Raw genomic sequence first — 23,591 nt, 5'->3', positions numbered from 1 at the left:
AATTTGATTTATGCCTGCATTATAAATTAGGAGGAAACACTGCTGTGATAACTGACTGCCCTGATGGAAAAAATGGGACTGACCTCTATATCCCATCATATTAAAAAGTTATTTCTGCCATTCATTTAAAAAAATCAGTTGTATTAATAATAACATAACATCACTATGCTATATAATGATTTTTTGATAAACGCAAAGGCAAAATTTCCAGGAGGAAGAGAATACTGCTTGAGTAGATAACTAATTTCTCTATAGAAGTAAGGTTCAAGTTAAAGATCATTCTATTAGAAAACCTGGAAGAAAGGATAATGTGAGCTATTCAGGTAGGTAACTCAGTGGGGAGAAAATAGAACTATAGCAACTCAAATCCAGGAAATCAGAACTGGAGAGAAACAGTGACACTCACTGGTGGCCTGAAGTATTTGAAGAGTGAGATGTGGGCTTAGATAGTGACACTGCTCTCTATGGGTTTCAGATATTCATGGGGAATGTCCAGTTGCTCATTCCGGGCCATGATCTCTCTTTCCAGGTTGTCCAGATCTCTCTGAAGTTGTTTAAAACAAGCCTGGACTCAGGGCCTGAGAAATATTCCTCTTTGTGATGCTCCAGGGGCACATGAAGCAGAAAAGATAAATTAACTTCTAGTCCCCAAACATAGGGACCCAAAGTCCAGCCCCTCACCCTAATGGCTCCCCACCAATCAGCCAATTACCAGTGCCCCTAGCGTTCTGGGGTCTCCTCTTACCGTGCCTGGCTGTGGCTGGTTCAGGAGCTGGGCCAAGGTGTACTGAACACAGCCTGCAGACATCAGGTAGTGAGCCCATCACTGTGGCCATCGTCACATCTTCTTTGGAGGTAGGTGGGAGCATCCGCATTGAGCACAGAGTATTAGGGATACAGGCACGCCAGTCAAACCGGGTGAGAAAGAAGATGGATTCCTCAGAAACTGATGCAGGACTCTAGCCCCCACCTCCCTCTCCTTAGTATCCCCAGCCCAGATACTTGCCCTCCGAGCCCAGGCTTTCAGTTGCCCATACCTGGCCCTGGCTGATGGCCGAGTGCTGGGCAGTGTGCATGAAGATACACATGGTAAAGAAATGGCAGAGCTGACCCCAAGACTTGCAGGAGACAGGGAACCCTAGAAGAAACGATCAAGTTTAACAACAACTCCAAAGCATATATGGAAATAAATGCTGCTGCCTGAGATGTCCATATGTTATAAGTACTGAGGGTTTGTTTAAAAAGTATTGAACGACTGTAGGCAGGTGCTATCTAGGCACTGGGGCAATATTGGTGAACAAATACACACAGACTTCTAGTTTCTTTTCGTTTTGATTCTAAAAGGCAAGAAAGAAAATAAATAGGACAACTAAGTAAAATCACATGGTATATGAGATAGTGATAAGAATAGAAATAAAGCAGGGAGTGGGGATAGAAGTCAGGGACAGAGGGCTGATAATTCAGTCAAGGGTCAGGGATGCTGCAGGGACACTGGTCTAGGAGGCAGGTGGTGAGTGAGAGCACAGGCTATGGCATCAGCCTTGGAACCCATCCCGGCTCAGCTGCTACCCCGCTGTGTTACCTAGGGCCAGTTACTAAGTCTCTCTGAGTCTCTATATATTCCTCTGAAAATCAAGATAATAATAGAGCATCAAGGGGATGCTCTATTAAAAACCCTTCAGCACACTATAGCATGATTATTATGGTAGATGGCGAGCGGGGGTATCTGAGAGACAGTTGGTCAATAACTGGTTTTCAAAAGTGATAGAAAAAATCACAATCAGAAAGAAAAGCAGACAAGGGCCTCCCCTGGTGGCTCTTGGTTGAGCGCTGGGCTGCAAAGCTGCCCGCAGCCTCTGCAGCACCAGTTCGATCCCCGGCAGCAGGCAAGGGTCCCACATGGCGCGCAGACCTCTCCTGCTGCGCCCGCTGCTCCCCTCAGCAGTGTACTTCGGTCCTTCTGCCTGTTCTGCTCCCCGCTCTGGCTCTGGTGAATTCTCTCACCCTCCCGTGCTTCTGACTGTACCCAGTACTTGTATAAATGAATAAATAAATAAATCTTTAAAAAAAAAGAAAACAAAAGACACAAAAGCAAACAACCAGGAAGAGAAATGGACAAAAGACTTTAACAGGTGCCCCACCAAAGAGAATAGCCACCGCCACTAAATCTATGAAGATGTACTCAGAGCACTAGTCCTCGGGAGACCACAACTTGAACTCACAGTGTGATAACATACTCACCAATGGGCTAAAGTGAAAATGAAGAACCATCTTGTTCATCTATTTGAGAAGATGTGGAGCAACTCTTAGGATCCTCTACGGGAAGGAGAGCGTTTTGAAAAATGATTAGTAACTACTAAGCCCGCACATGCAGATATCCTACAACCCATCAATTCCTCCTCTGATGCACACACAGTGAGGTTTCCAGCAGCCAGGATATTAATAGCCTCCAACTAGAAATAACACAAATGCCTAGCAATAGCAAAAAGGAAAAAATTCAGTGTTTATCATCACAAAATGGAATCGTATACAATGAGAATAAAAAGCTGCATGTTACATAGAACAATGGCACCGGTAAATTTGAAACATTGTTGAGAGACTGAAACTGAATGTTCAAAGTAGCTAAAGTAGAGACATCAGTGAATGTTCAAAGTAGCTAAAACTAACCTACACAGAATGAAGTCAGGATGATGGTTACTCTGGATGGGCAAGATTGGAGTAGAATATAAGGGGCACTCTGGAGAGCTGATAATGTTCTGTTTCTTTTTTATTATGTGCATCTATATACCTGATAGTGCATTAATCCATGATGAAAAGATGATGTGGACCTGGATCCTAGAAAAAGAATATTCCTGCTCCAGACAAACTGTCTTAGAGTGCTCTTCAAGTTCCAGAATCAAGAACTGCAAAATGTAGATCATTCTACATCATACTTCAATAAAGTGAAGATTAGGTAGGGGGGAAATATCGCACAGCACTTGGACTTCAAATTAAATCATATGTATTTCAAAACACCTTGAATCAGCTGACAGTAATCAGCACCCATACAGGGATGCACCACTGAATCCTGATCTATTTAATGCCTGGAGGGTTCTGACTTGGTAAATTTCTGTCTTTGACAATTTATCTTTAAGATAATTCCTTCTGACAACTTGAGCTTTCAAATTAATCCAACTTTCTGACAGTGTCTCCTGCAGGAGAATTCATTCAGGTCTCATAGCAGTTGCATTCAGAAGCCAGTTTCCAGCTTGCCAACCGCAATATTAAGAGTCGTTCTTTCACAAGAATGACTTCACACCACATTCTTGCCCTCAAACCACACAATCCCAAATCCTAAAACTGAAAGGACTTCAGGGACCATGTAGCAACCCAAACAGATAATGAGTCTTCTCATTTTAAATTACTGCTTTGGAACATCTGTTTCTTGAACTGAGAGCTAAGTATACACTCTGATGCCTTAGGAAAAATTCAAGTTGTATATCTGTGATTTGCAACATTAACTTTTCTCCAGGTTTGTTTTATTGCAACAAATTTTCACCCTCCCAAATGTGGCTTAGAATGCTGAGGTATGCCTTCCCATTCCCAGACAGTGGTTTCAGGTCTGGGTTATAAGGCAGGAAAAGAGAAGTCATAGACTCTGGTTGGAGTCAGAAGAAAGTAGGATCAGCTAGCACGTTCCACTCAATTTGCAGGTGGGTTAGGACTCAGCGAGTTTAATGGCCCGCCGGGCCCTCTCTGTGACTCACCTGTTGCACAAGCTGATCACAGAGGGGAGGTAGTTTTTGCAGCAAGGGGTCTGTAATCACAACAATCTTATGTTGATCGGCTTACACATGCTTCAACACTATCACTGTCCTTCTATCACTTGGGTGACTATTAAATCTACTTTAGGGATAAGGCTATTAAAAATCAAAGAGATGAAATGGCTTTCACGAGGTCCCAAGTTGGGAAAAGGAATTCTTAGCTCCTTTGTTGAGGGTGCTAAGAAAATGATAACAGAAAACCATGAGAAAGATCCATGAATTCTGAACTCTGAGTAATGAGAGGCTAAAGCTCATGAACAACCGTGTATTATCAGTGCTCTAATGTGGATATTTCACAAGAAGCAAGTAAGTGAGCAGAAGGAGCATCTTTTGGAGCATGGGAGACTGAGAGCCAGAACTGGGGAGCAGTACAGGAATTTTGGTCCTAGCAGGGCTGGTGAGGGGGTGTTGGATGGATCCCTCAAAGGAAGGCTCCACTCTGTGACAGAGGCCAGGCTTATGGAGGAGCCAGGAATCCTCAGGGCTGGCAACAGTAACTCCAAGCTAATGCTTATAGTTTGCACAGAAGAGGATGGGATTCAGAGCACTGGTGTGAAGAGTAAAGGGACATTAGCTGAAGGACCATCACAACAGGCCAGACTGGCCGTGTGTGCTTCAGGGAGGGGCAGGAAGCTCGATTTGCTCAGGGAGGGCTAGTTCATCCTGACAGATTTACACATAAGTGGGGGAACCGGAGACAGTGGTGAGATCCTAGAAAGAAGGCACTTTGGCCAAAGAAACTGAGTCCCAAGGACCAGGGCACTGAGTTTGTGTTTGAGTCGAAACACATAGAGCACTCAGATTGCATCTGGAAACGACTTGCACTGTGGCGCGTGTGCAGTGTGCCTGGACTTTCTGTGTGTGCTAGACAGTAGCAGCGGGGGGAGGGGGAGAGCCAGGGTGGGTCATCATGGCTTTGTTGGGAATAATCCCCCCATTTTTAACCTTCAATAACAAAGTAGACAGCAACGAGGAGAGTCTATGAGGCCTAGCAAGGACTGAGCAGATTCCTTGTGGGCTGCAGTTGGGGCTTGTGTTCCATGCAATGGTTGACCAGGGGTATCTGTGACTGGTGGTTGGATGGAATTGGGGCTGTAGTCTGGCTGGAAGCAAGAACTGGAAAGAAACCCTGCCTGGCCGTGGCTCTGGCCTTATCGGGCCCCATGCAGACGCAGGTTAGGCAAGCAGTGGCAGGGGGTGGGGGATGGAAGGAAAGGTTGCCAGCCAGGGTCTGGGAGGAGGACAACCTTTGGATATCAAGAATTGTCCTAGGAGATTGGAATGGGATCCACATTTTTCATATATGGAGAGGAGGGTGTGGGGAAAGGTTGGGGTCATGTCCCCAGAAGGGCAGAGCTGAAACGGGCTCTGGGAGTCTTTGAGGCGCTCCCAGCTCTGGGAAGGGGTCCTACCCCGGTCCTGGGTCTGGCACAGCTCCACCTCAGTGATCTCCCGACACCAGAGCTGCAGCTCAGGGTCCCCTCTCACGATATCATCCCCGGGGTAGAAGAGACAGCTGATCCCCTCGACATATCTGTCCAGAGGAGGGCGTGAGCCTCGGAGAGCCGGAGACCGCAGCCTCCCACCTCTGCTCCTTTCCTGGGCCTCTGCCCAACTGATTCTCACTATTAGAACCCAGCTCTTACAAAATTCTAGCTCTTTCTGAACACAGTACAGAGGGGAGGGAAATGTATGCCACCTATTTTAAGAATTCTGTACACTTGGCTTATCATCATCCTTCCCAAAGAAATCCTAATTCCACAGCTGCCGTGGCTTATTCACCCACAGCTAACCGGCCTGCACTTCCACCCCAGTCCTCCTGCTTTCTGGCCCTACCCACTGACTCCTCGCTTGTCCCCATCCCCAGGACCGAATCTCAGCTCTTCTGTCTGGACCCTGCAGTTTTCATGTTCATTTTGCCCTGTACTGACCTCAGCCCAGAGCCCCGCTCGCCCTCCCCCCAGGCCTCTCCATTGCTCAGCCCCACTCTCACCCACCGGGCAATGATCTCCCAGAGGTGTAAAGCATCGTGGGCATAGAGAGCACTTGGGACTCCCAGCAGGCCCCGGTCAGCCAGGTTATCAGGAGGACAGAGGGAGCGGTAGGTTAGCTGAGCCAAGGCCCGACGGAGCAGCTGCACATGGCCTCCTCCACCTGTGCTTATTGCCTGGGTCAAGATAAACGAGCAGTCTTGAGGGGAGAACACGGCATAGTATATAAGGGTTCAGGTGTGGGCTTTTCACATTTAAAGACATGGGTATAAGGTGGGGGGACTCATGGGTTTTAAGGACAATCACACAGGCTGGTCTGGGATCTTGAAAGTAGCAGGAGGTCATACATAACTGGGTGATTAAGCAGCCCCACATCCCGTTCCCTCCTTACCTTATCAAATAAACCTCCATCTGAAACGAGTGTTGTCTGTGCCCGGGTGTTGATTTCCATGGTGTAGCGGATGTGCGGGATCAGGAGCTGGATGGAAGAGAGGGTGGGGGTGGGGGTTATGGAGGCCATGCTTGGGCCCTTCGATGTGTGTGTTTGGGGGGTGTGTCTTCTCTCCCCTAAGTGCTTCCCTTCCTGCCAGGCTGCTCTCCTGCTTCTCTGCCCACTCACTCTCATGCTTTCCGAGGCTCCCCTCTCACTCAAGCACTGGAGCCAGACCCACCAGGATTTCACTCAACACTCACTTTGAAACTTGACTTGACACTTTGACACTTGATGTAATAAACTTAGACACTGAGATGAGGTTATGGTCATACTTATATATGTGATGTATGAAGAGTGTTTAGTATAGTGCCTGGCACACAGAAGTCCTCAAATAGTAGTTGTTATCACTTCCTTTGTTATTTCCACCTTGACTATTCCTTTAAGAATCAGCTATTTAGGGCCTCCCTGGTGGTGCAAGGGGTTAAGCACTGCACTATGAAGCAATCCACAGCCTCTGCAGCATGAGTTCAATCCTAGCTGGCCTGGGAGAAACCCACATGGTGAGGCAGAACTCTCCTGTCTTGGCCGCTGCTCCCCTTAGCAGTGTATTTCAGTCAGTCTGGCTGTTCTGTTCCCTGCTCTGTCTCTGTTGTATCCTCTCACCCCCGCATCTTTGGCCTGTACCCCAGCTCTTGTGTGCATAAATAAATAAATCTTAAAAATTAAAAAAAAAAAATCAGCTGTTTAGGGCCTCCCTGGTGTCACAGGGGTCAAAGACAGTTCTATCAAGCTATCGCCAGCCACTGTAGCCTAGTTGATCCCCATCAGGCCAGGGAGCAACCCACATGGCACAGCAGCGTATTTCAGTAGATCCACCTGTTCTGCTCCTCACTGTCTCTGGTGAATCCTCTCACCCTCCCTCCCCTCATCTCTGGTCTACACCCCAGTTCTCTTATACATAAATAAATAAATCTTTTTTTAAAAAAGAACTGTTTAACATTTGATTTTTTAAAATAACTTTTCTATCATATTGTAGGGTAAGGAAAAGGTATCAGGCTTTTCTGCCCTCCCACCATTAGGATCGATGAGGGAACCCTGTGGTCCTGAATGCATGCCTGATGGTGGGCACCTGAAGTGGGTACACCTGGGCTGAGAGACTGAGTTTATAAGGGCGGCATCACGGGGACTCCAGCAGAAGCCAAGAATGAACAGAAGCTGAGAGAAGAAGAGAAGCAGAAAGAATGCCAGAGAGAGCCCAGATAGAGTGAAGATTTGCTGGGGGCTGGAGGACTGCCAACCTCCTGGCCCCCCAGCACCCCTGCCTGCCATGTGCCTGGTAAATCTAAATAAAAGACCTGCAAAAGCCACTGAGGACTCTGACTCCTGCTTTACCCGGTCTGCTGGGTCAGAAAACCTGCACTGTGTCCTGTCCTGCCACGACACATATACATTCTAATAGTTTAAATTAGCCTTCTTATTCATTTTTGATGCTGTCCTGCTACCTCTAGTCATTTTGCTCTTGCATTTTCTTTCTTTTTTTATTTTGGGGCTGGAGGTGGTCGAGGATAGGTACCTGCTATCAGAATTAAAGGAGTCATATTGATCTGTCCTCTTTAGTAGCAGAGGGGCTGTGTCAGATCCCACCACCCTGTTAGACACCCTCTCTCCTGCTTCCCTTAGGGTTATAAAAGGTCATCTGATCCTCGCACGCATTTCTTTTGTCTGTGACCATATTGTTTTGATTCCATGATGAGTTGCAGGGTTTATGCAGTTTGGTATTTATATGAGTCACTGACGCGGGACAGAAGGAAAGGCCCAAATGATACCACTGATACCAAGATATCATGTCTGAAATGTCAGCAAGTTCATGAAAGATGCTGAGTGGCATAGAAAGCCCCAAATTCGCACAAGGAGAGACCATACCAGAGGACAAAGAAGCAGGAATAAGATCTAATTTTCTTTTTTTTTTTTTTTTTTTTTTTTGTGGGACTGTAGGGTAAGGAAAATGTCAGGCTTTTCTGCCCTCCTGCCATCAGGATAGATGATGGATCCCTGCGGTCCTGAATGCATGCCTGATGGCGGGCACCTGGAATAGGGTGTGGGCATAGGTAGATGGGATTCACCTGGGCTGAGACTGGGCTTTTTTTTTTTTTTTTTTATCTATGTGATTATTTTATTTTATTTTATTTTATTTTTTTAAACACTTATAGGACCTAGGGCTAATTCCCATAAACTTAGTTTTTTGTTTTTTTTTTTTTAATAAATTTTATTGTTATATTCCCCATACAATTGCAGCCCCCCCATTCTGACCCCAATCCCTCCCCTCCCACCCCCGCCCCCCTAAAAGTGTCTCTGGTTCATAGTTTTTTGTTGATTTTGATTTTCACTTTCTTATAGTTATTCATTTTCCTGGTCCCTTATTTAAGTTTTCTAGATTCCTGTTATGAGTGAGACCATCCGGTATTTTTCTTTTTCTTTTTGGCTTATTTCGCTGAGCATGATCCCTTCCAGCGCCATCCATGTTGCTGCAAATTGCATGTGTTTATCTTTTTTGAATGCTGAGTAATATTCCATGGTATATATGTACCACATCTTCTTGATCCAGTCATCTATTTTTGGGCATTTGGGTTGTTTCCAAAGCTTAGCTATTGTAAACAGTGCTGCTATAAACATAGGGGTGCAGGTGTTCTTTGGAATTGATGTTTCTGTGTCCTTTGGGTAAATACCTAGGAGTGGAATTGCTGGATCATATGGAAGCTCTATGTTTAGTAGGTCCAGAAATCTCCATACAGTTTTCCACAGTGGTTGGACCAGTTTGCACTCCCACCAACAGTGCAGAAGAGTTCCTTTTTCTCCACACCCTCGCCAACATTTGTTGTTGCTAGTTTTTTTAATATGTGCCATTCTCACTGGTGTAAGATGGTATCTCATGGTAGTTTTGATTTGCATTTCCCTGATGACAAGTGATGTTGAACATTTTTTCATATGCCTGTTGGCCATTTGCATTTCCTCTTCAGAGAAGTTTCTTTTAAGCTCTTCTGCCCATTTTTTGACTGGATTATTTTCTTTGTTGTTGTTGAGTCTCATCAGCTCTTTGCAGATTTTTGTGATCAGTCCTTTATCATTAGTGTGGGTGCAAAAATGTTCTCCCAGTTGGTGGGGTTTCTCTTTGTTTTTGTTATTGTCTCTTTTGCTGTGCAAAAGCTCTTTAATTTGATGTAGTCCCAGCTGTTTATCTTTGCCTTCACTATCACTGCTTTGGGTGATGTGTCTGTAAAGATGTCTTTGATGTGCAAATCACGTAGTGTTTCGCCTATATTTCCTTCTATATATTTTATGGTTTCAGGTCTTATGTCTAGTTCTTTAATCCATTTTGAGTTGATTTTTGTGTATGGTGTGAGGTGGTGGTCAAGCTTCATTCTTTTGCATGTAGCGACCCAGTTTTCCCAGCACCATTTATTGAACAAACTTTCTTTGCTCCAATGCATATTCTTTGCTCCTTTGTCAAAGATTAGTTGACCATAAATCTGTGGGTTTATTTCTGGATTTTCTATTCGATTCCATTGGTCTGTATGTCTGTTCTTGTTCCAATACCATGCAGTTTTGATGATTATGGCTTTGTAGTATAGTTTGAAGTCTGGGAGTCTGATGCCTCCATTCCCTTCTTTTTTTTTCAGGAGAGCTTTGGCTATTCGGGGTTTTTGGTGATTCCATATGAATTTCATCAATAATTGTTCTATTTCTTTGAAGAATGACATTGAAATTTTGATTGGAATAGCATTGAATCTGTATATTGCTTTTGGTAGGATGGCCATTTTAATAATGTTTATTCTTCCAATCCATGAGCAGGGGATGTCTCTCCATTTCTTTGTGTCTTCTTCTATTTCTTTTAACAGTGTTTTATAGTTTTCTTTGTATAGGTCCTTTACCTCTTTTGTTAGATTTATTCCCAAATTTGATTTTTTTTGTTTCAATAACAAAAGGGATGGTCTTTTTGATTTCTTCTTCTTCAGATTTATTGTTTGTGTATAGGAAGGCTACTGACTTTTGCGTGTTGATTTTGTATCCTGCCACTTTACTGAACTGATTGATGAGTTGAATTAGATTTTCTGTGGAGTTTTTGGGGTTCTCTATGTATAATATCATATCGTCTGCAAATAGTGATAGTTTGACTTCTTCTTTTCCTATTTGGATTCCTTGGATGTCTTTCTCTTGTGAGACTGGGCTTTTAAGGGCGGCGTCACGGGGACGCCAGCAGAAGCCAAAAGAGAAGCCGAGAGAGAAGCAAGAAAAGCAGAAGCTGAGAGAAGGCCAGAAAGCCCAGAGTGAAGACCTGTTGGGGGCTGGGAGGCCTGCTAGCCTCCTGGCCCCCCAGCACCCCTGCCTGCCATATGCCTGGTGAACACCAATAAAAAACCTGCAAAAAACCACTGAGGACTCTGACTCCTCCTTCACCCGGTCTGCATGGGATCAGAAAACCTGCACTGTGTCCATTCCAGCCCATTACAGGGACCCTCGCTGGGGAACGAACCAGCACTGCAGCCTCTCAGCCCAGTGCTCAACTGCTGCACCACTAGGGGAGGCCCAAGATCCAATCTTCTTAACGCTGTTAGCCTGTGTCACAGTGCTGTTATCCGTTGTCAACTCTGCTATGGGGAGCCTGCCGTTCCCATTTAGAGATGAGGACTCTGAACATGTCTGGGAAGTCCTGAAGCCGGGATTTAGGATTCAAACCTAGAAGTCTCAATCCAAAGCCTACACAGTTGACTATAATTATGAAATGCATGGGCTTTGCCCTCTCAGTTGTCCTAATAACAACCCAGCTGTTTGCCATGAGATAGATAAAGTTGTAGGATGAATGCAGAGAGGTGGTGGGGGCTGAATTAGTAAAGGGATTTTGAAGATAAAAGTAGGCTTAACCATTCAGGTAGACAGAAGGTGAAAGTTAACCAGATCCAAAGAGGGACCATGATGATTAACGACAGGTCTTGGAGAGGAGTGGGGGGGGTGTCCCCCAAAAGAAATACAACTCAGATTTTCTATTTAAGTACTCACTTACCTATCTTGCTAACTCTTCAAACTTCATCTACCTTAAACTGAACATCTCAACTGGAACTCCAGAGTGGCCTCTCCCAGCTACACTATTTCAAACAATTATTCTGGTTCACAAGATTTCAGCATTTTTGCCTCTTTTGCTGTATGTAAAATGTCTTCAGAATTTTGAAGATATTTTTAAAGCAAGCACTGACCACTAGTCTACCAAGCCATACTGGATCCCTGCCGCGGACCAGCACAGCAGTGAACGATGAGGCCGTCTCAGGGTTGAGAGACTGCGCAGGGTGGTCAGGGATTCAGCTGAAGAAATGACAAACAGACACACTTCAAGAGAGAGTGTAAATCTGAGTGCGATTTTATTTAAGTTAGTTGTCAGTATATATATGTTTCCAAAAGCACAGAACAGTGAATGGATTTAGCTTATCACTGAGTGATTTACCTCATTCCTAAGTAGATAGACCATTAGTTTTGTTTTTAAACTATATGATCGCATTTTTTGTTTTACTAACTACTTTTTTCACCTAAACTATATTTTAATTATTACAGGGTTTAGTAACGTTTCATTTGAGTCAGCCTTGTGTTAAGGATTTTATATGATTTTTTAATTAACAACAAATGACCTTTATAGAAGAAAGAAGGAAGTTTAGAAAGACAATAAAGGGATAAAGTTTGTAATTCTAGAAAGACGAGATAAGATTTTTTAGCTCCTGGTGGTAGTAATCCTTTGATAAGCTTCTGTCTTATCTATGTCTTCAGGGAATTTTGCTGTACTTCCCCTGCTTCAGGGGGTTTTGCTGTTCTCCCCCTGCACACTGGCTTGCCCAGCCGGACCTAGGGACCTTGGCAAAAGCCATTAGCCCTAAAGGTCACTGCAGGGGGAGGTTCAGCAGATCCCTGTTCATAAAATCCCAGAATTTCTGGATCACTACGCCAGCTTGTTAGTGGCTCTGTGGCCCATGGTTGTGACAGCAGCTTAGACCCCTGACAGTTCTCTCCACTCTTGCATCTGGCATGTGGCAGCTACTACTTCCCCCCATGGCAAAATGTTTGCATTTTCCTTTATAGTCCTCTAGCCACCATGTAATGCACAGTCTTGGAAGAGCTTAAATAACTTGCTGGACTGTTCTCTGTATCCTTTATCTTCTACTTTATGACTCCCAACTTGTGGTGGAACAGTCTCCATCAATAATACAGAGCTTACTGCTTTCTCTCTTGATTTCAAGCTCCATTTCCACATATCATTCTCTGGCTGTATCTTATTTGTACTATTTCTTTTCTTTTTTTTTTTTAATATTTATTTATTTATTTATGCAAGCAGTGGGAACAGTCAGAAGCGCGGGAGGGTGAGAGAATTCACCAGAGCCAGAGCAGGGAGCAGAGCAGGCAGAAGGACCAAAGCACACTACTAAAAACAACGACAGGCGGCAGGAGAGGTCTGCGCACCATGTGGGACCCTCCTCCGGTGGCCGGGGAGCAGCCAGGGATCGAACCGGCGCTGCAGAGGCTGTGGGCAGCTTTGCAACCCAGAGCTCAACCGCTGCGCCACCGGGGAGGCACTATTTGTACTATTTCTATTCCAGCTATCCAGTAAATCTCTTAAATTAGAATCAATATCAAATTATATTCCTTTATACCCCAGAGTCATTGCTAGAGAATTTCAGAGCAGCCTCAGGGTATGTGCTCATTAAGTGCTAAGTTACTTGACTTAACAGGAGAGATGGGAACTCTCTGTGTTATTTCTGAAAACTGAATCTATAATTAGCTCAACACAAAGGTAAAGACACATGGAAATAAAAGCACAAAGTTCAAGGTCCTGAAACAATCATCCATCTCACCTGTTCTTTTCTACTCACAAACTGTTACAAATATTCTTTGCTGCAAGAACATGGATGCCTACTGAATTAGCAGAAACTGCGTTTACATGTTCCCAGTCATATGGCTTTGGCTTTTAAAATCCTAGACAGCTACTGAATTGTTTCTTCTCTCTGAGGTCTGAGAATGCTGGACCGGGAGGGTAGAAGATGTACCTTGAAGACGGGTTGCAGCCCCAGGAGACATCTCGTGGTGGCGACAGCGATGACCTCAGCCAGCAGATGAGTGTCCAGCAGATGATACTGGAGTTCATGCGGATGAAAATCTGAATTTCAGACCCAGCACTTTGCCAGGAGCCAAGCAAGTGGGGGATGTGAGGGCAGGAACAGTGCTGGGGTGGGGAGACTAGGGCTGGGAGGCTGGATCTGTAAGAAAGAGTAATTAAACACTCCTTGATCTCTCATCATATGTAAGATACTGTGCTCAGCATTCTGGGGGGGGACAGAGATGGCCAAGTAAATGTACTGCCTTCCAGGGGGCTATAACTTAGTTGGAAGATCAAGGACCTCAGTAGCTGTGGCACCTGCCAGTGCTCTGGTGGTTGCCCTCAATGCAGGAGTCAGAAGCAGGGGTTTAAAAAGGAAGCCTTAACAATGCTTTGGAAAAAACATGACAGAATCTGAGCTATGGTGGGGGAAGGTGTGAAAAAAAGAGATGAGAGTGAAAAATTGATAATATGGGTCAACTGAGAACAGTAGGCGAGAAAAATTGGTAAATCTATGGGAGAAAAGATGTTTAAGAAAGAAGGAAGGCTCAACAAATCTAAAGGTCACAAAAAGGCTGAGTAGCATTGGGGGCCTCCCTGGTGGTGCAAGGGGTTAAGAGCAGCACTATGAAGCCATCTGCAGGCACTGCAGCATGAGTGCAATCCCTGACCAGGGAGCTACCCATATGGTACAGCAGACTTCTCCTGTCTCACCCGCTGCTCCCCTCAGCAGTGTATTTCGGTAGATCTGCCTGTTCTGCTCCCCACTCTGTCTCTGGTGAATCCTCTCACCCCTCACACCTCTGGCCTGTACCCCAGTTCTTGTATGCATAAATAAATAAATCTTTAAAAAAAAAAAAAAAAACAAAGGTCGAGTAGCATTAAGATGAGAGCCGGCAGAGGCCAGCCTCTCTTCTCCACAGGTTATTCCAGCTGAGCAGAAGTGAAGGGTGCTTGGAGACAAGGTCAGATCTCATTGAGTGACCTGGGAGTGACACTGAGCGACATAGAACATGAGTTAACTCTCTTAGTTTCTGGGAAAAGGTTGGGGTGGACAGAGGACAGTGGTGGCAGGGGCACGCCCAGGGCACCCCACCTGGGTGGCCATGGGTAGCAGCTTCCCATCACGTTCCATCTTCAGCAGGACGAGGAGGGCAGCCAGGTACTGCTTCTCTTCTCGGATCACGTTGGTTGGAATTCCATCAAGCAGGATGAAGTCAGCCTCAAACAGGGAGCCTTGCTGGGGAAGGAGAAGTGTATGTACAGTTTGAGGTCAGAGTCGACCTCCAGAGGGTCAGGGCAAAGACACTGAGTCTAGTTTCTCACCATATCCCCAGTCTCAGATCATGTCATATCCTTGACATGAACCAGGAAAGCACCATGAGCATTTAGCCTAAGTCCTCTCATTTTATTTGAGGAAAGAGGCAAAATGGGTGCAATCTGCCCCAGAGATTGTAATTCACTCTGACAGTGGCAGCTTTAAGATCATACTGCCCAATCCACTCTGCACCACAGACATGCTAAGCAACCCCCTCGTGGAGAGTCCAGGCCTCTTTCTCCATCAGACCCAAATTTCTTGTTGCCTGTCTGGCCTCCCACCACCAATCTCCTAGTTTCCCCTCTATACTTTATCATGTCTAGAGCTTTCCAGCTACAGCAGCCTCCCTTCCCTGACTTATCAGCCTCCCCGCATAGGGTCTCCTCCCCACATACAAGGAGAGAGCAAGGCAAGGGGGGGAGGTACCTGGAGTTCTTTCTCTAACTGAGTCCAAAGTTCCTCCATCCCAGGGGGCAGCACCAGCCTGGAGGGCAGAGAGGTGGAGCATCTCAACATCATGGGGTTGGCACCATTGAGCAACTTGTAGCTAAAAAGCTCATCATCCTGCCAGCGCTGACGCACCTTCTCTGTGGGGTTGGGTTGGGGTATGATACAGGAGATTAACACTGATATCCTCTCCTCCAGACTAAATCCCCTGGATTTAGTAACATGGTCATCCCATACCCAGCCCATCTCTTCATTTTTAAGACCTCTGTGACTCATCAGACAGAATAAGTTCTTTGTTGACAGGGAGTGTTGAGGACCATGGAAAGTGAAAGAGGGTCTTTAAAAGGGACCATCCATGGTGTTAAGGAAAATGGGAGCAACCACTGACCAGCCAGGGCACTTTTCCACTAGGGAAGATCTGATCAAAATCCACCAGCCAGTTCCAGGAGCTCAGGAGGGTGTAAAGATGTTTGATGACAATCTCCATAATCCTAAAATAGATATCAAGGATAAAACCATCAATTTACCAAATCCTACCCATTTCTGAATTCACTCTGGCCGTCCTCTGACCATTTCCTTACCCAGCATTCCTGAAATGTTCAAAGTCCAGCCTCTTCTCCTCGTGGAACCTCATATTTGGAGGTACCTCATCTAGAGAGCCTGCAGTTATTGCCAGGGGTAACCCTTCCTTCCAGGTGGCCCAGCTAGGAGAGAGGGACAGTTAATAGAGAGTAGAAGCCAGTGATGAAAGAAGTTGTCAGAGAAGGGGGTAACAATTGGGAGGGAGGTTTATGGGGGCTGGGTCACCGGTAGGTCTGTTGTCTTTCCTCCAGTTCCTTCTCTCAGTGCTTCTGGAACACATCCCAGGTGTTTCCTGCCAGGCGGGCTTGAGAGACATAAAAGGGATTGATGCTACTTCTTTACCCAATCTCACGCCACCCCCTGGCTTCGTCCACTCTCCTATTTCCTAATTTTACTGCATCATACTCTTTTGACTTTTCTCTGCCTCTCCCGATTAATCCCCTGGTCATTTATTTCATCTGTGTCCACCCTCTTTTCTTGATCTTCCAATCTCAGATCTTATATTTGTCCCAAGACAAAAATAACCATGTTTGACACCTTTGCTTAAGCCTGAACCCAAATCTCTATGTCCCTATTCTTCATTATTTATGAATTTTATTCTTAATCACCTGAAATGAACACACCTATCCTACATCATCACGTATCACCTTTGTTAATCTCATCTGCCCCAATCTTCTCCCGCCCACACCTTCACCTGTCTTCCAAAAGAACATATTTCAAGTTCAATGCACCACACCCCTCTTCTCCCCACTGCCACCCTCATCCTTCTTTGGGAGATGTGCTATGGTGCCTTTCTCTGATGTATCCTCTCACCTAAGCCGCAGGAAAAGGGTTCTTAGTGCTCCCTTTACGTGGCTCCCTCTCACCTAGTCTCAACATCACATACATTGTTTCTTTTTTTTAAGATTTATTTATTTATACAAGAACTGGGGTACAGGCCAGAGGCACAGGAGGGAGAGAGGATTCACCAGAGACAGAGCGGGGAGCAGAACAGGCAGACGGACCCAAAGCACTGCTGAGGGGAGCAGCAGGTGAGTCAGGAGAGGTCTGCCGCGCCCTGTGGGTATCTCCCTGGGCGGCCAGGAATCGATCCCCCACTGCAGAGGCTGCAGACAGCTTCACAGCACTGCCCTCAACCCACTGCGCCACCGGGGAGGCCCACATACACTGTTTCTTAACCTGACAGGGTTGCTGCCCTCCTCGGTAATTATACTTGCTCGCCCCTCCAAAACTACCTGTTTCCATTCTTACCTGTCCTTGCCCTCTAGTGTCTCCTCTACTTAATTCTAAGGTAACAGATTCTACATTTCGTTCATTCCACCGCCAGCCCTGTGCTCCCTGTGAGGACTCACAGCTGTCTCCCATGCTTTTCCAACTTTTCAGCCCTCACAATCATGTTTCCCTCACTGTCTCCTAAACGGGGCGCCCACCGCCTCCTATCCCCTGCTACCCTCACCTTTCCCTGCCTTCCCTTGTTCCCCTTCATGGAGACACCTTTCTACTTTTACTCTGGTTCGTCAGTTTTCCATCAGTGTGCCCCTCTCTGTCCTCACCTTCTTGGAAGAGGCACCCTCAGATCACTTACTCTGTGTTCTTCTTACCGCCCATCTTGTCCTGTGGAAATCAGGGACCATAGCTTTTCGTGCCCTTCACGCATCCTGCGATCTCAAAACGTATTGTCTAGAGATCACCATGTTTTAGTTCCCCCTGACTTTGCTCACCCCTATTCCGCTACCCGCTGAGCCCCAGCAGATCCCGAGGCCTGGCGCCGGCCTCCTCGCCCCGCCCCGCCCCGCCCCGCCCCGCCCCGCCCCTCACCGGTGCCCTCGGGCAGGCTCAGCACGTCCTCGCCCTGCACCCAGCGGTAGCACGGGAAGGCGGCCTCGGCGCTGTCTCCCGGGCCCCGCACGGTGATGCGGTCGCAGAACCACGCGTCGTCCACCAGGGAGTGGTGTTTGCGCAGCTTCACGAACTGCAGCGGCCCCAGGTCCTCGGCGACGTGGCGCTCGAACTCCTCCACCTGGGGGCGCGGAAGCCGGCGGTGAGCCTCCGGGGCAGGAGGGGCGTCCGGCCGGGGCTGGGGCTGGGCTGAGGGGTGGCGTGGCGCCGGGGCGCGGCGGGCCGCTCTGGGGCGTCTCGCTTGGCCAGGTGCCCCGAGACGGCGCCCCGCGTCCGCTCCTCGGGACCCCGCGCGGCGAGGCCGAGCGAGCGGGGCGCGGACCGCAGGTGCCGAAGGGCCGGGCGCGCATCGCCACGACCGTCCATCCTCCGCCGACAGCCGTCGCCGCGTCCGCGCTCCCCGAGGCGCGTCCCGTTTACCCCGGACCCTGCGCTGTCAGGCCTCGGGCGCCCTTGGGAGGGGGAGGCTGAGAGGACCAGGGTCGGGGCGGGGGCGGCGGGGGAGGGTTGGGTGCCGCCCGGCCTCTGCCCCGGGAGCCCAAGTCGCCGGCGGGGACCGCCGGGGCGGCCAGGCGGCGCCGTTTCTTGCCTGGCCCCCAGCCCTCGCCGGCCCCCAGGGCGGAAGCCCCCCGTCGCGAGCCCCTCCCGACCGGGCTGGGGCTCCCGGCTCCGGCCCGCTGACCTGGCCCCGCGCCGGCCGCAGCTGCAGCTCCAGCTCCGCCTCCCCGCGCGCCCCGACGAGCCACAGCTGCACGCGGTTGTGGGACCCCGAGTAGAGCGAGGCCCCGGTGGCCACGCGGATGCGGTAGCGGCCGACGGTGCTCAGAAACTTGCCGGCCCAGGCGTCGGTGTTTCTTCAACATACCGGACAGACGATGGGCGGCCAGCTCTTGGCGTTGTCTCTAGGACTAGACAAAAACTTAAAAATGAAGGTGTCTGCGTGCCCACCCACTATATAAGATTTGAGGTGCTCCTGGGGCCCCACCTTAGGCAAATCCCAACCCGTGACTGGCCCTATAAAGTCAAAATGGATTATGAATTGAATTATGAATAGGGGGATTGGGTGGACTGGGGTGGGAGAAGGTTGTGAGGTGATGGTCTGTGTTCATTCTCTTGCTAATCATTCCAGAACATATTTGCATATTAGATTATGTTGTACACTTTCAATATATACAATTGTATTTGTTATTTGCCCCTCAATAAAGTGGGCAGGGGCAGAATCATTTGCTCATTAGGGGCCATAATTACTTAGGTCTTGGGGTAAGGATTGGCAGGAGACTTGCTTTTCACTATAAATCTTTTGTACTATTTGAATTTTTTGCCATGAGAAAAAAAAATACAGAAAAATCCCTTCAATTATAAACAATGAATGAATGAATGAATGCCAGGTAAGACAGAGACATGGAAGTCATTTTGACTTTAAGGAGAACATGCTCAGAAAAAAAAACAAACAAAACAGCCCTAGGGGTTCTAATGCAGCAATATAAAGCTACACCAATGGAGGACTTTTCTTTAAAATACAATAGATTTGAGTGTATTTGGATGACAAAGAACTAGAGAGAGAAACATTGAAGATCTAGGATACAGAAGACATACCTGAAGAAGGGACAATATGGTGCCTCCCTGGGGACGTAGGCAGTTGAGCGCAGTGCTGTGAGGCTGTCCGCAGCCTCTGCAGCATGAATTCTATCCAGGCAGGTCAGGGAGCTGCCCACATGGCACCTAAGACCTCTCCTGTCTCGCCTGCTGCTCCCCTCAGCAGTGTATTTCAGTCATTCTGCCTGTTCTGTTCCCCACTCTGTCTCTGGTGAATCCTCTCACGTTTCCACACATCTGGCCTGTCCCCCAGTTCTTATATGCATGCATAAATACATCTTTTTAAAAAGAAAAAAGAAGGGACAATATGACAGGGTGGGATGAATTCAAAGCGTATGTCATGTGCTGGTCTTGGATGAGGAGAGTGGACAGGAGGCAGAGAGTGGGGATGGAGGCAGATGAGAGGAAAATAGAAAATTCTGTTTAGGGATATGGAGGAAGTCCCATCTATGGTGGGATGAATTGTGCCCTCCCAAATTCATATGCTAAAATCCCAACCCCCTAGTATCTTGGAATGTGATTGTATTTGGAGATAGGGCCTTGAAATATATAATTAAGGTAAGGGCCTGCTGGTGGCACAGTGGTTGAGCGCTGGGCTGTGAAGCTGTCTGCAGCTTCTGCAGCGCCAGTTCGATCCCCGACTGCCCAGCGAGGGTCCCACATGGCGCGCAGACCTCTCCTGCCGCCCGCTGCTCCCCTCAGCAGTGTATTTTGTCAGTCTGCCTGTTCTGCTCCCTACTCTGGCTCTGGTGGATTCTCTCACCCTCCTGCGCTTCTTTTTTTTTTTTTTTTTTTAATAGAATTTTTTTTTTATAGAGGCATGTTATTTATTTATTTGTTTGTTTGTTTGTTTGTTTATACATGCACTGGGTACAATCAGAAGCGCGGGAGGGTGAGAGAATTCACCAGAGCCAGAGTGGGGAGCAGAGCAGGCAGAAGGACCGAAGTACACTGCTGAGGGGAGCAGCGGGCAGCAGGAGAGGTCTGCGCGCCATGCAGGACCCTCCTCCGGTGGCCGGGGAGCAGCCGGGGATCGAACCGGCACCACAGAGGCCGCGGGCAGCTTCGCAACCCAGCGCTCAGCCGCTGCACCACCGGGGAGGCCCCCTCCTGCGCTTCTGACTGTACCCAGTGCTTATATAAAATAAATAAATAAATCTTAAAAAAAAAAAGTTTAAAAAAAAGAAAAGAAAAAAGAAGAAAATATACATGTGAAGGTAAAATGAGGTCATCCTGGCAGGCCCTAATCCATTTTGACTGGACTCCTCATAGGTCACACTCATGCACAATAGAAGATCATGTAAAGAATTTGGGAAAAGGTGGTCATCTCCAAGCCAAGAAGAGTGCTCCTCACTAGAAACCAAGTCTATCAACATCATGATCTTGCATTTCTAGCCTCCAGAACTGTGGGGAGACAAGCTTCTGTTAGTGAGCCGCCCAGTGTGTGGTCCTTAGCTATGCCAGCCTGAGCTGACTAATATGCCATCTGACAGCTTCTGTGTTCACCCCACCCCTCTCCCCAGCCACTGACACCAGCTTATCTCTCCTTCTCTGTGTCCCAGGTATCACATTCCTGGATCTATTTTTCACCGCTAGACCAAAGGGCAGGGCCATGCTGTCCCAGCCCATCTTGCACAACCAAAGCTCATCTGGATGTGTGGCTCATCTGATAAAGACTGCCCAGTCTCTGTGGCCTCTGGTTACACTGAAGCAGGAAGTTGCTAGGTCTGCTGCTTGGAGTCTGTCACTTAGATTCTGCGGCTTCCTGGGGCATGCTGTTTGCCCTTAGTAGTAGCTAAGGTTACCTTGACCCCCTTCCCAAACAATAAAGAAAGTCTATAATAGATGGGGTGACAAGTTCCACAAACAAACTATATCAAACCAGCTTCTCAACCTTATTCATTACCTGACAACTGGTGCTGATCTTTCTCTTCCCTGATGATCCAAACCTAAAAGTTATCCCAGAATGCTATTGTTCAGACAGTTACACAGCAGAGTTTTTTGGAAGGTTGGGAGTGGCTGGGATGAGAAATTGCATCATCCTCTAACCAGCAGGGGCCGTATCACTTACTATAAGACAGTCTCTTCTTAAATGTTTTTTCTCTGTTGCTCTGTTCTTTTTATTATTCCCAACATCCCACACTGGACTCACAGTAACCCTCAAGCATCATTTTGCTCAGGTCTCTCACCTTCCTTCTCTCTTTATTCCTGCTCACTCTCAATGCTGCGCACTCCCCAGTCCTACTTCCGTTGTTAATGGAAACTCAAAACTCATCTCATGTTAGAGAAATTCAGTTATTTTTGATCAGCTATTGTTTTATTTATTTATTTAATGCGTAGAATAACTGGGTGCAGGCCAGAGGTTGGGGGAGTGGGAGGATTCACCAGAGACAGAGTGGGGAGCAAAACCAGCAGATTGTCTGAGATACCCTGCTGAGGGGAGCAGCAGGGTGAGACAGGAGAGGTCTGCTGTGCCATGTGGGCAGCTCCCCTGCTAGGGATCAAACTCAGGTGATGGTGGTGATAGTGCTGAGACTTAACCCCTAGGCCACGAGGGAGTTCCAGCTATCGTTTCAATAGCACAGAGTAAAGGCAATGACTTGCATGTCCATGAACATGATTAATTCTTTGCAATAACCTCTTCCCCAGAAGTTCTAGGGATATGGCGGGAAGTAGAGATTTGTTCTTCAAAAGATATGGGTCAAATCCACTAACACTCTCGAAGGAAAGGTGGCTCTATCTCTTTTTCTGGTATCTCTTTTTTCTGTTTTTTCTCTCTCTTTCTCTGTTTAATTCTTACCAAAAAAAAATGCACTGAGGTAGATCTAATTGTCCCAGTTTTAGAAATAAAGACATGAAAGTTCAAATAAATGAAGCCATGTCCCCAAAGTCAGCACACACACAGGTGGGGCCTAATGAACACTCACTGGATTCATCTCCTGAATGCTCTTCCTGACCCATGGGTGTTGCCTTCTGACCTCACTTCTCTCCTGAAACCTCTCCTAAAGCTACTTTATGACCTGTCGATTCTTAAATCCCAAGGTATTTTCTCAATGATTATAGTTGTCAAAATCGGTGATATGTTGGCTTTTTGTAACTTTTACCTGGGCTGCTGGGAGAGGTGCCCATTGTGGCTCATGACCTTGGGCCATTCCCTCTGTTCTCAGTGGAGACCCTTGGGAGTTAAATTGGTAGCAGCCAAGAGCACCATGGTTCTCAAGACCTCTCCAGGTGGCCACTGGGAATCTCAGCCACACTACCAGATACCTCAGGAGTGGTAAAGAGATGCAGAAGTTAAAAACCTGATCAGCAAATACAATCCTTTCCATAGTTATTGAAACTTGGCTCTCCCCTTGTGAGATGTCTGTTTAAGTCCTTTTCTCTTTTTAAAAGTCTTTTGTCCATTTTTATATAGGGTAGCCTGCTTTTTTTTATCTATTTGTAGAAATTCATCATTTATTTTAGCCTGAGAATTATTTTATTAAAGATGCCTTCTAAGATAGCATTTCATTGTCTTCTGACAGCCAGCATTTCATTAGGAAAAACACTATTTTATTACTGATGTCCCTTTGAAGGTAAGGAGGATTTTTTTCTCTTGCTACTGTTAAGATTTTTCTCCTTGTTATTGGTTTGAGCAGTTTTATTATTATAAGAGGGTATTTTTTTTTTCTTTTCATTCTGTTTGGAGTTTGTAATGGTTAAGCTGTCGGTGATGATGGATTTTGGTTAATTCTCAGCCAAATCTGTTTTTTTCTCTTTCTTCTTCTCTCCTCTGACTTTTGGTTGGGACCTAAAAGGTCAAATGGAAATTCAGGTCTTACAGGGACTGGAGGCCACCATCAGATGAGCTTAGTCCCCAGTTATATTGAGGACTGTGATTGCTAGGACCCCTCCCAGCTTAGTTTCCAGCACATTAAGAAAATGTTTTCTGAAGGAAGACGAATCTAGCTAGAAAACTAGACTAACTGACCTAAGCTAGACTTAACAGAATTCATTGGTCCAAATTATTTAATTCACCATGGCCTGAAATCAATAACATTTATCCTTTTGTTTATAATTGTCACCATTACACATGGTGACAAACCTATCACTTTTTAAGTGATGGCTTATTGGTTGTATTTATGTTGCTTTTAGATAATCCAAAAAGAGAAAGATGAATGACTATGTGCTGGAGAAAAAACATTAGATGATCACTGGGAGAAGCTTGGAGACAGTTTTGTGATTTTGAAGAAATATGCTTCTAGGTGCCAAAAACAAATACCAAGGCTCTGTTGTTAGACTTCCTTGGAATGAGATGGGGCAAAAGATGAAGTGATGAGCTTGAAACTGGGATCCCAGTCTAAAAGAATGAGTGCATCTCCAGAATTAGGGATGCTTTCACACTATTTTT

General features: G+C 46.7%; 1 pseudogene; it reads right to left on the bottom strand.

The window, feature by feature from the left end:
• Positions 1 to 821: 821 nt before the first annotated feature.
• Positions 822 to 22,340, bottom strand: LOC119231496 (polyunsaturated fatty acid lipoxygenase ALOX12-like; annotated as a pseudogene).
• Between the last annotated feature and the right edge of the window lie 1,251 nt (positions 22,341 to 23,591).

This window comes from Talpa occidentalis, unplaced genomic scaffold (genome assembly GCF_014898055.3).
Source record: "Talpa occidentalis isolate TD23 unplaced genomic scaffold, MPIMG_talOcc4v2.1 talOcc4.7, whole genome shotgun sequence".
Taxonomy (NCBI): Eukaryota; Metazoa; Chordata; class Mammalia; order Eulipotyphla; family Talpidae; genus Talpa; species Talpa occidentalis.
The sequence above is the reverse complement of the archived record's forward strand: the minus strand, read 5'-3'. Positions and strand labels throughout refer to the sequence as shown.